This window comes from Mercenaria mercenaria, unplaced genomic scaffold (genome assembly GCF_021730395.1).
Source record: "Mercenaria mercenaria strain notata unplaced genomic scaffold, MADL_Memer_1 contig_4925, whole genome shotgun sequence".
NCBI lineage: Eukaryota > Metazoa > Mollusca > Bivalvia > Venerida > Veneridae > Mercenaria > Mercenaria mercenaria.
Window position 1 is genome coordinate 45,461 of NW_026463194.1, and position 13,868 is coordinate 59,328.

General features: G+C 35.7%; 1 pseudogene; it reads right to left on the bottom strand.

The window, feature by feature from the left end:
* Positions 1 to 2,578: 2,578 nt before the first annotated feature.
* Positions 2,579 to 9,792, bottom strand: LOC128554307 (toll-like receptor 4; annotated as a pseudogene).
* Between the last annotated feature and the right edge of the window lie 4,076 nt (positions 9,793 to 13,868).

Here is a 13,868-nt window from a genome sequence, read left to right on the forward strand (position 1 = left end):
CCATCTGGGAAAATCGTTGGAAAATGTCATTTCATTCTATAAAATGCTATAAAAACAATTTCGCGTAAATATCATCCAATATCAAAATCCACATTGTAATAATGATTAACGCAAAGAATCATACTTCCCAATGGAATGGGCTACCACCGGACAAAATGTCAGTGGGGACCCTGGAAACCTTCAAGTTCCAGGTGTCCAAGCACTTTTCCTAATCTCTGTAAGGTATTCTTGTTTTTAACTTTCCACTGCACATAGTATATCTTTTAACTCTGAACTATTTCTGCACATACTCCCCAAACGTCAGTATAGTCAATATGTTGATTGTGGACGCATACCGGCAGAAGCAGAAGCAGAAATTTTATGCATTATTTTTATTACCAAAATAATATTAAATAAAAATGTATCGGTTAATACTTTCCGATTCGAGTCCCTTTTAAAATAGGCCTACATCATACATCAAGTCGTACACATATGTCCTCGAAAGCAGTCCGATTCCTGCAAGAAGTACGAGATGTACGGAGGGTGTAGTGAACATTGTTGATTTTTCATGTTGCCTTTGGTATGAATAAATCAGAAAGGGAGATAATTCAAAACGTCACTGTAGAGTTATGATTCTTGTATACTGCACTTCCTCTTAATGGCCTCTTTCGTGGTAAGACGTTTCAACAAAATCCCTTCTATAGTTTTGGAGTTAAGCTCTGGAAAAAGTTTCAAGGACGCCAGACGGACGTAGACCATTACCATATCGGATCAATCTGCCTTTTGCCGGGGGTAGGGGGATTATTAAAGATAAATATACCAGTTTGTACATGTAATATCTTGCTAATATTTTTCTTGGTTAAACAACAATGTAGAGTTGATGACATTCTGCTCCATATCACGTTATGTTCTGCCGTGCATTCTAAACATGCGAGACAAACGTAGACATTGTGCGTATACACGACAGATACGATACTCAAGTTTAATTCAAATCACTCACAGTCTGAATAATATCAATTTGCAAAAAAAACGATAGCGGCTGCAAGTAGAGATTAGAGATTTGTACAATTTGATTAAATGCAATCAATGCGCATAATAACAATTCCATTATATTAAAACAAATAAAGTAACTTTGTAACTGGGTAATTATGAACAGACTCAATCAAACCGAGTCTGCTATTATTCTGCTTGGTTGCATTATATGCTTCCAAAGGATCTTTTTACAGATTTTATTAGCACAGTGAACTATTTATGGTGGCTTATGTTTGGATTAAAGTCAACAGGATTATTTTAATAAAATCTGTAAGACTGTGTACTATAACAATTATATTTCTCTTTTTGTTTTCATATTAATACAAGCTTTCATTAATATTAGGTTATTTAACATTGTTCTGTACAATACGGTGATATATTTGGACGAGTACCCAGCTGAGAAAACCATTTTGGACGAGCCGCTAGGCGAGTTCAATATGGTTTTCTCAGCTGGGTACGAGTCCAAATATATCTCGTATTGTACAGTACAATGCTAAATAACCTTTTTATTCTATATCTATTTTATCTTACTATAATAAAAGTTTAAATTAAAAATGTTTCACTGAATATTTTATTCCTGCCTTTTCTAGTTTTTTCCCAGCTTGGTATGAGTGCAAATATATATTATACAGAACAATATTAGACCTTAAATAACCTTTTTATTCTATATTTATTTCACTTCATACGTAATATACGTAATTCATTGAATGTTGTTTTTTTTTCTGCGTATCATCATTAAAAAATGTATATGGTGCAACCTCCCTACAACAGCCATTTGGCGATTTGGGTGGTAATAATACTTGGCTGAGATATTATGCCCACAAACATTGTCAGCAAGTTTGGTGAAGATCGGATGAAAACTGTTCGACTTAAATGAGCGGACAAGGCTAAATTCCCCGTTTTTCGAGTAATTCAAGGACTATAATCAAAGAGTGCCTGGTACAATTTGGCTGGTTATCGAAATTGGCCGAGATGTAATGCCCACAAACATTCTCAGCAAGTTTGGTGAAGAGCCGACGAAAACTGAATTATAGAGCAGACATGTTTTGGATGCTGACCGCCCGTCCGCTGCAATTCATAATCTTCTCCATTTTGTTTCTTAACCGTTAAACAAAAAATGCTGTGGCAGCTATTCAGATAGTCAGGGTTGATACCAATTTTTAGGTTTCGTCCGGAACGGCTTCTTTTATCGACTTTTCAAATATTCCAACATCTGTACATAGAGCGCCTACTTCATCCGATTTACGTTCGGAACATTTTCACGCGTTTCGGGCTTTATCGTATGTTTAACATGGGACTGTTGAACCGTCCAAATACAGAAAATACAGGATTTTTTGTACTCGCGTGCGTCCAAATACAGAAAATACAGGATTTTTGTACGCACGTGCATCCAAATACCGTAATATATTGTACGGTCACATGTTGCAAATGAACGTTCGCGATTGGATAGATAAAATACACCCATCACGCCCCACTCCCCCCTCCCCAGTACCAAATAAGCCAAATTTAATATTTTTGTTCATCCACTCAAATAAGAATAAATCCTTGTGCGGGTAAATTGCGCAGCTTTTATGCAATATTCAAACCTTACGACAGACATGAAAGCTGCAGATGTTTTAACAACCAGTCGAGACATTTCTTTCCTGCAAATAATACATGTATGCACTTGTAATTATGTATTGAATTCTGATAAGCCTAAAATTTGCTACATTACTTCGACCGTGACACCCATTTACAACGGAAGACTGTAGACTATGCGACAATGTAAACAAACGGGCAAAGTGTGTTACCGGTATAATTTGTTTATATTGAAAACCTGAAATAGAAATATCGCACTGGAATTTGAATTGAACTGAATTTGATTTATAATCATCCATGTACATGTACACATAATGCACAGAACATATATATGTTCAATATACAGTATAAAATAACATGAAACAGAGTATGTGGCATGTAAGAGACATTTTAAAATTTGACATTTACATTTATTATCACATTTAAGAAACATTCAGTCTGACTAAAATTCTATATACAGATATATATAGTTTTGTAAGCAAATACATGTATACAATATAAATCACAAAATGTTCTTAAAATACCAACAGGAAATGTATTTAAAAAAGCTTAGTATAAAAAGAACTAACTATCTTTAATCATAAAAAACAAGGATAAATATCCACCAAAGAAAGCCACGTTCTAAAAATGCTGCCTCCCCGAACGTTAACGTAGCACCCGGACGCGCACACGACCAACACACACACTCGCACAAAGCAAACACACTAGAACAAAACGAACAAATAAATATCACAGTGGGGCACCGCCTTGGAACGGTCAGCGGAAAAGCCACCACTGGGGAGCTTAAGCCGGTATAGATGCACATATAACCTCGCTCTTACCCCAACCACGTTCCAGAATCGCAGAACAGTGTAAATAAAGTTATCTCCGCCAGGTGAAACCCTAACTACGCAATGGCAACAGAAGGCATGTTATGTAAAACACAAAAATGGTCTTGTATATTTATATAAAAACTAATCCTTAAGAACCTACAATGCATTTACTCAATGCCTTTTCAGAAGATAGAACAACAAGGGAAACACCTATAAGGGCCCGACAAAATAGGCCAGAAGACAGAAATCAAAATAGCTCAGTCCCGGTGGGATTTAAGAACTATCTATCATAGAGTCCTCCACAGTTCCGACAGGCGCAATCAAAGAGGAAAGTGTAGCGTCCAACTGTAAATGGGCTGAACACTAAGCATGCAGTGTGTCTCAAAACAGTCGGGTCATATATATAACATTTATTAATAAAACGTTTTATAACTTTACTAGATACTATTGGAAAATTGCCATGGCCTAAAATCTTACGAAGTTTGTAAACCTCCACCCCCCTAAAAATTGCGTTTTGATATTCTGTCTCACAGAAGAGTCTTTTAACTACTATTATAATTTTAAAACCAAATCTGAATTGCGATTGAAAAAATTAGCAAAATATTATCTCAAGTTGGTCTAACATCAATTTAAAAAAATAAAATAAAATAAAAACGTATCCACAGAAATTATATGGAATAATTCATTGACCAAAGTATCAAGCAAAACTATTTTCTATATAACATGGTTGGAGAAAGGGGTTAAACTGATCAAAGATTTGTATAGCTATGAAAACAAACGATTTTACAAATCTGAGGAATTTCAAACTCTTGACGGAATTGAAAATAAATATTATCTTCATTACTATTCCCTGATATTAAACATCCTCTCTGCATTGAAAGAAAAAATATATAAAGTCGGAAACGGTAAATGAAAATATGAGAGAAACATACTATCTCATTTAATGAAATCATGCAATTGAAAAAAACCTAACAAACTCTTGTACAACAAATATTTAGAAAACAATAAAAACAATAAAAAATTATCGTAACAGCAGAACAAAAATAGAACGAATGTTTTGTAGATTTAAATTGGAAGAGTATCTATATGAAACCCTTTAAGGCTGTTGAGGCTAAGTTGAGAGTATTTCAATATAAATGTGTTATGCGGATTATTCTTACCAACAAATTTCTACATAAATGTAACATTTCTCAGTCCAGTCTCTGTGACTTTTGTAACATGCATGTAGAAACATTATAACATTTATTTTGGGATTGTACATATATTCAAAATTGTTGGTCAAACTTACTAAACTTTCTTTCACAACATAATTTGAAAATCGATTTAAACTTCCGTAGTATTAGTTTTGGCCTCTTAAACATCCCTCAAGCTCAAAAACAATGTTTAGTTAATTATATGATAATTTTAGCAAAAAAAATTATTTTAAAAAAATAATGTATACTGTCCCTGGATTTGAGAATTTTTTAATATTCCTTAAAGAAAGTTAGAAAAACATATTGCAAAAGTAAAAGGAAAATTTTCTTCACATAACATGAAATGGGATCATGTAGAGCTGTGAGAGTAGATGTCAGTTTGTTGCCAAATTGATTTAAGAAACTTTTTTTATAACCTTCATTCACTTCATTCACTATGTAACATTTTTTTGAATATTAATATCTTAAAAAAAAACAACCTTCCAGTAGATGCTAAGATCAAGAAGACGAATGTGAATGGGTCATTCTCAGATCTTCGTTTAGAAGATCAAGTACTTTAGTCAGATTGAATATTTACGTAATTTATAATAACGGTAGCCTTGTTGAAGGTATTATAACGAATATTAGCCCTTAAATGCATACATTAGTTTGTTTATATAATTTATTTTTCCTGTGGTTGAACAGAGCCATTTATTTCAATATTCCCGAATTGTCACTGAATCTTGCGCCACGGTCGATTTTTTCCAGTTTGATTGTATGTCTGTGTTTGATAAAGCAATTTATTTTTGTTTCTTTAAAGCAACTCGCCAACAGCTTGGGTTAAATTTTTAACATGTTCACTTCCGCAAAGTATGGCCTAGACTGTATATCCTTAGGACGGCCAGCACATATTTATGCAATCTCGCCAGGCATATGTATGTTTTTGACAACACAGAAAATGACGTCACTCGACCTTCAGCTATTTCCGGAAGTAAATAAAATGAAAGTAGAAATGCTAAACTTGAAAACGAACGCCACATTTTGATTCGTAGATAGTCAGGGGTCACGCGCAGGGGTCACCCCGTCTAAATGTATGCGCGTGGACTTCTTTTTTTTTTCTTTTTGCTATTGGGGAGCCAATTTTCAGCACTTTATTACGAATTGAAATTACCTGGGCTTTAGTACAGCATATCAGCTTTTAATCTATGAAAAAATATTTGAGCTCTGGATAAACAGAAATCCCACAGGGGTCCGTAACGGACCAAGGGTACATTGATAATTTTGGAATTTCATCAAATCGCTCAAAATGTCATTTTTGATGTTGTCTGAGAGTGTCAGTATATGCCTCAGATGTAAGATATAACCGTATTTGAGAGCTGCAGACCTAGACATTTCAGAAACATTTTCAAAATAAGTTTCGTGTAATAAATGTTGTTTCTACGGAAGCGTGAAAGGGCCATCAGACTCTAATACGTTTTAGTACGTTAAGGCTGTGGAAAGGATATATGGCATTTAAAATGGTGAAGTGAGTGGAAATAAGTGTTAGATATTGGAAAAACAGGGAAAGGGTTGATTTTCTCCCTTATTTCATACAATATATTTGGTTATCTATAAGGATTTCTTGCAAAACTTATATGTCAATATGTGCCACTGGTCATTTTCACAGGGATTTTTGAGCGAGAAAAAGTCTCATAAATGTATGAAAGTGAAAAAATCTTCTAAATATATGAACGAGTCACTTTAATAAATTCTGTAAAACGGAACAAGAAATAATATAAATTTATTTCATTGCAAAAATCTATTTTGTTATAACAATAAATGTCCTTCTACTAATTCATAAGCGCATCCCTGAGTCTGTCCCAGAAAACATCTGTACAATGCATCTCATCAGGCATCTCTAGATACGTTCGATTTCTGATGATGTCAATTATTTCTAGTGGTAATCCGTTCGTTGGGACGTCATCCTTCATTAAAACACAAAGTACATTTCTCCCTGTCTTTATAGACTCAAGCCTAGCCATATGCATTTCAAATCGGCACCAGTGGCTCTGTAGAAATGCTTTCGAAAGAATGATTAAAGTCTTTCTAGATGTGATAATGGCATGCATTATGTTATCATTAACAAATTCTCCAGCTCGAAAATCTCGATCGTGTATCAGCAACTTCATGTTTCGCTTTTCTTCAAGTTCTCCGAACAGCGATTCTTTAACAAATGCACCGTCTTTTGCAGCATATGACAGAAACACATCAAATTCGAACTCTGGGACTTCAACATCAGTCTCTGCAATTTGCGAATATCCATTCCGATTCCATCTGGTTTTAGCTGAATAGTACATGTATCTGAGGTTCCAACGATATCTGTAGATAACGCCGCAAATAATAACTGTCAGAAATACTAAGAACGAGCCCAATGACAAAATTATCAGTAACTTATAATCAGCACATTCATTTTTTAATGTACTTGATATTAAAGCTGCGTTTGATATATAACCTCTGCTTCCGTTTTTGAATTCGCATGTGTAAGTTGGAAAATTAATGAATCGTACACGAGTTGTAGCGAACCAATCAAGAAGTTCAATGTCATTGCATGTGCACTTGAACTTATTTCCGGATAAGTCGATGGTAAGATTCCGGGTAACTGCCAGATCATTGAAGAATATCCTAACATCTTTGTTTATATTTTCGAGAAGGTTATTTTGAAGCGACAACACACTTAAGTTTCTCATGTGTGACATGTGTAAATCCAAATCTGTTAGAAAATTATAAGAGAGATTCAGAAAACGTAAATTGCTCAAACCTCTGAATATCTTGGTAGGCAGACAGCGCAACTTATTGTCTGAAAGAGACATTTGTTTAAGTTTCTTCAGATGCAGAAATTTTTCACCATTATCATCACTATTAAGTGGTACGCTTAAGAAGTTTCTGTCTAGATGAAGAAACAATAAATTAGGCATGAAACGAAAAGCCAATTTTGAAATGTTTTCGCATGAATTCCAGCCTAAATTTAACGATCGCAAGTTTGTTAATCCGTAGATTGGACCTTGAATGTTCCATAATACATTTTTTTGAAGGTATAGTTTTCTTAGATTGTTTGGTTCGCAGAAACAAAGTTCATTTAACAGCTTGCGAATTTTAAGGTCACTTAAGTCGGCATAAATGATTTGTTTCGAGAGTGGAATCGGCCAAGCCTTTACTTTGTGACAGTTACTACAGTATCCTGTGTGTAACCTTAGTGACTCATCGTTTGTTTCCCCCTTTTTCGGTGCTGTCGCTTTGCTTCGTTTGATTTCAGTTAAAACAGTTAGTGATTTGTTAGAGACGTATTTTTGTGATTCATAATTGAATTGTTTCGTCATGCAAGCTTCCTGCTACGAATTGGAACTGTTCGGGCAAAACGGCGGATGTGTCCTGTTTAGATATAATTAAGATTCTCACGTTTCTGAATAATCCTTTGGTAAGAGCCTTTGAGATGTACTTGCCGAAAGCAAATCTATTATTGCTTAGATATAACCCTTTAAATGTTCTGGGTACAAGATCAATGGCTGTTTCATTGACAAACGATAAACGATTTCCGGCTAAGTACACATATTTAATTTTCATTTTTTGCATATATTTCAGATGATCTACTTCTAGTCTAGTACAGTCTCCCACTTCAGAATGAATGTTATTCAGTTTAAGCTTACTTATATTTCTATATCGAATACCATACGTCATATTCGGAAGGCTTTTGAACTCAAGCGCAGTGTTTAAAGACAAATCCAATTTTTGCAGATTTGTCATCTCTGAAAAGCTATTCTTTTCCACAAAAGATATACTGCAGTTGGAAAGTGCCAAAGAAGTTATATTTTCGATATTTTTGAAAGCATTTTCTTTTATGTTAATAAGATTGCATCGTCCTGTATTTCCATCACTGCTAAACATGCTTAGTGACTTTAATTTAGCAAAACTTTCGTCAAATTTTCTTGTAAACCATACGTCCATATCTAGCGAACCCAGTGTCGGAATTTCAGCAAGCTGGTTCAACGGGTATATTTCATTGTTTTGAAATGTGTTCAAACTCTGTTGAATACTCAGATGTATCAAGCTGGTCAATGGCTTAAAAACTCCTAGCGGAATGGTAGTACTGGTATATCTAATTTTGTTACCATTCAGATATAAATAGTTCAGTTCGCCCAGACCTTGAAAACTTCCAACATGAAGCCTTGTAATATTGTTATGTGACAAATCAAGATTCTCCAAATTGCTCATGTTCTGAAAAATACCCGGTTCAATGTCGGTTATTTTGTTGTCTTTTAAAACCAGGCTGGTAATATATCCCGGTATTTGTTTTGGTACGTATTCTAGGGCTCTTTTAGTACAATCCACCTTAGAAGACTCACATGAACAAATTGTTAACCAAGAGCATGGGTGTTGGTATGTATAAGCATTACCTATGCCAACGTCTTCCTGAAAAGTGTCAAAGACGTCTCCTTCACGGATATATGACACAGCAGCTATTTTCCAAAAGAGATGGAAGCACAATAATGTGAACAGACCTGCAGTGCTGTATATATTAGCCATTCTGAAAATGTAAAATCACTGAATAAAACAGAAAAAAGAAAGAATATCATTTAATCGTCAAGGATGTCTTGAATTTTTTACAATGATTAATTTTTGTTAATTTCAAATTCATTCGGTGAGCCGTTGGTGTCAGCTGTTAGTAAATAGAGCGAACGTAAATTTCAGCAATCATCTAAAAAAATGCTAATATGCACTTGCAGCCGTTGCAAATATAACTTTTTATACATTTTGACTTACAGAAATATTACGATAGTTTTTATAAAGATTACTAGAAAATATTTGTATAATTAGAAAAAAGTAGATTATCAGTAAATGGGCAATTAATTTGTTGCTATTGAAAACGAAAAGAAAACGACTGATAAATAACTAAGATAAACCAATGAAAAGACTGATTGTAACTCACAAAACCTTTGATAGTACGAATTTAAAGCAAAATATGTTTACCTGTTTACATATATAATCTATCCTCTATAAAATGATAGAAAGAACAAAATCCACACGCGCTCATATCACACAATGAGACACCCGCATCTTGATATATACCTGAGCATTCGCTTGGCAGTAAAATAAAGCTGGTTATCTCATGCGAATCAAGAAACAGTTTCACTATGGACCATCTGATGAATATAAACACACTGATGCGAGTGTCGTCAGTCTTCCAGAATGAGGAAGTTAAGTCATGCTTCCAAAAGCAGGAAGTAAAGTTATGAAATGAGCTAAAGATGATACAAAATGTATTAGCAATCCGATATGTCTTCATTGTGTTGGGGTATACAATTTTTCGACATCTGTCATACAAGGTTGAATAACTCCACTTAACTAGTTATTTATTAAAACAGGAAAATAATGACGATTTCAATACTAAGTTTAACAGCATGTCTTCCATGTGAAAGTTTCCTTGATATTGTTTCCAATGTAACAGAACATGATTACATAACTCATCATCACATATTTTCCTGCATCTTAATATTTGTCCCAATATATTTATCAAATTGAAATATTGGTAGAAATGCTCCCATTAGTTTTGGAGATATCAACTTGCAAGCAAACAGAACAATATCTATACACAAGAAAGAGGGCATAACTTGTCCAAAATTAAGGTTATGGGAACTGATGCTTTGACCTTCCTTAACATCACTGGTGACATGTATGGAAGTTTCAATCCAATATCTGCATTAGTTGCCGAGATAGTACCTTGCATGCAAAACTTTAACCAGCTTTTTATGCCCCCGAAGGGAGGCATATAGTTTTTGAACCGTCTGTCCGTCTGTCAGTCTGTCCGCAATTTTCGTGTCCGGTCCATATCTTTGTCATCGATGGATGGATTTTCAAATAACTTGGCATGAATGTGTACCACAGTAAGACGACGTGTCGCGCGCAAGACCCAGGTCCGTAGCTCAAAGGTCAAGGTCACACTTAGACATTAAAGGATAGTGCATTGATGGGCGTGTCCGGTCCATATCTTTGTCATCGATGGACGGATTTTCAAATAACTTGGCATGAATGTGTACCACAGTAAGACGACGTGTCGCGCGCAAGACCCAGGTCCGTAGCTCAAAGGTCAAGGTCACACTTAGATATTAAAGGATAGTGCATTGATGGGCGTGTCCGGTCCATATCTTTGTCATCGATGGACAGATTTTCAAATAACTTGGCATGAATGTGTACCACAGTAAGACGACGTGTCGCGCGCAAGACCCAGGTCCGTAGCTCAAAGGTCAAGGTCACACTTAGACTTTAAAGGATAGTGCATTGATGGGCGTGTCCGGTCCATATCTTCGTCATTCATGCATGGATTTTAAAATAACTACGCATGAATGTGTGACACAGTAAGACGACGTGTCGCGCGCAAGACCCAGCTCCGTAGGTCAAAGGTCCTAAACTCTAACATTGGCCATAACTATTCATTCAAAGTGCCATCGGGGGCATGTGTCATCCTATGGAGACAGCTTTTGTTCTAAGTTTAAACAGTGGGGCATAACTTGGCCAAAGTTCAAGTAAGAGTTATGGAAGTTGATGGCATGTCCTTTACAACATGGAAGACATGTGTGAAGTTTCAATCCAGTATCTGCATTAGTTTAAAAAAACTTGCATGCAAAAATTTAACTCTAAAAAGGGGTCTGACTCAAATAAGAGTTATGAGGCTTGTGATATGTTGATATGACCTTATTTTAGAGACCCGAAGAAATGTGTGAAGTTTTAACCAAACATCTGCATTAGTTTGGATATACTAACTTGCATGTAAAACTTTAAATTGCATTTTCTAAGTCCAAAAGGGATATATTTTTGTCAAAATACATATAAGAGCAATGGGACTTGATCATCTGCGGTTAGGTAATGACCTTAAAAAGTAAAAATAGGTTTCAAAGCAATATGTCTATAAATGAGACCCATAATTTACATAATATTCGATCAAGAGTTATCTTACTTGATTATTTTGGTAGGTATGATGAGCGCAAAGACTTGTTTGAAGTTTCAATTCAATATCATCTGTGGTTATTGAGATAAAGCCTTGATAGTAACTGCACCCAAACTTTTACAAGTGTACCAAAGACGCCTTGTTTAAAGTGTTAATGCATTCGGATACAATCACCCGACTTTCCCAGCTTCAGGAGGTGGGTAGAATTCGGGTGACACAACTACTATCGCCCGGGTTACACGAGTTATACTCGAGTTATTGATCGCGGCCGATGAGGCCGCGATCATATTGAATAGGACAAGTATTTGCACGATGGGGAAAATATTTCATGATGGACCTGTCAATTCTTTACTTATGGGTGAAACAGGTCTCATAAGCGTAAATACGACTAGCTTCTACTGATTATAAAACATACCGTACGATTTTGTTGTGAATCAACTGTTGTTGTACTTTTAGTAGTTCAACCGCCACCCTTGTTTAAGAGCAACATTTAAAAAACACGTTGTTTTTCATCCTCAAGTAATAAGTAAGTAGACTCGCCCAGTTTAATCAATCTAGACGCATAATGATAATCTACATAGAGCGTTTACTTCACCCGATTTACATTCGGAACATTTACACGCGTTTCGGGCTTTATCGTATGTTTAACATGGGATTTTTGAACCGTCCAAACATGTTGGAAATGTTTGTCTCATTGTTTATTTTTTTTTTAATAAAAATGTTACTGCTTTCATTGTCTACCACTTTTTTTCCACCCTTGCCTGGGAAAACAGTAATGAGTTTGTACACTGTTCAGACAATTGTGCTCTGTTGAAATTTAACCAAACACAAGTTTACCTGCATAAACAGAAAGCATGATATGTCACCATGCGCGGATCCAGATGGGGGGTGGGGACCGGGGGTCCGGACCCCCTCTGGAAAATCTTTAAAAAAGGAAAGAAGACAAGAAGGAAAGAAAATGTTTTTCGAAAAAGGCAACATTAGGACTGCATGTAAAGTATATGCGGCTGCTGCTACGTACGACCCCGACATAATTCATATTATTTATCTAAAAGAAACTAAGAATTTTACCTTCAAGAAAGCTTGATTTTATCATTTTCGCAAATTTAACAGGTTAGTCCATAAAACTGTCCCAGAATGCAAAAAATGAAGTGCCAAATTGCAAAATTTCCAGGGCGGGTGGGGGGTGGGGGCAGGGGATCGGACCCCCTCTGAGAAAATTGGCTGTGTCCGTGCATGGTCACTATACCCGTCCAGTACTGGACATTATGGTAAACGCTTCATTCCTGCACAAATGACGATTTTGCAACTTCTGTCCGGTTTGTACAAATTTCTGGCCGCGATAAACCATTTGACTTGTACCCAGAGTGACTCGGGTTAGCTCGAGTAAGTATGCCGAACGCGCCCTCTGATAGACAACTAGTAACGGAGATGTGTACCCGTACAATACCGGAGTGGATAGATCACGGTACGAGACTATAAAATGTTTCAGCTGTTTACAACTACTTGTAGAATCTTCTCTTATTAATTATGATTCGTATTTATGAACACGTTTCAAATAGTTTATTTACGAAAGATTTTTCTCCTTTTACAATCTCAGTTGTTGTAAAGGCAGGGCATGCATCTAATATATCACTATATCGTCCAATTCCACATACATGTACGGATTTTACACAGGAATATGATAGATAAGGGTCTGGAGGAGAAGGCATGGGGTGGCGGGGGCTACGAGTTTGGCACCCGAACTTTCTAAACACTCCTATACCAATGGTAAACATACATATAATACTACGCATACATTAAATGATTCTGAGGCATACCTAACGCGCCCTCTAAAAACCGACCAGCATACATTCGGTTATTGATATCATAAAATTCAGACCTCAGAACACTTCGGAAGAAATTAAGTGTTCGCTTCACTCACAAAACATGGTATCAGTTGTTTTTAAAATAAGCTTAAATCCAGAAGAGACCGGGCGTCACATCCGCTCTCTGATGACCGACACTAATGTAGGTAAACTCGTCCGGCATCCATTATTTAAAGACCCACAACAACTTAATTGCCCATTTCCCCCACATGAGCTTCATTCTGATAATACAGTCATAATACAGCTATACAGCTATACTTTAAAATGACAGTCGGACAATTTAAGGTAACTTCCTGAGTTATTATTATTATTTATTTTATTATACCACACTTATATAGCACTCTTATCATACAGATATGTACGTTCAAAAGTGCTTTAAAAAAACATAAATAACACATACATACATATACATACATGTAAATATATTGGTAAAAGATTAAAAGGAATA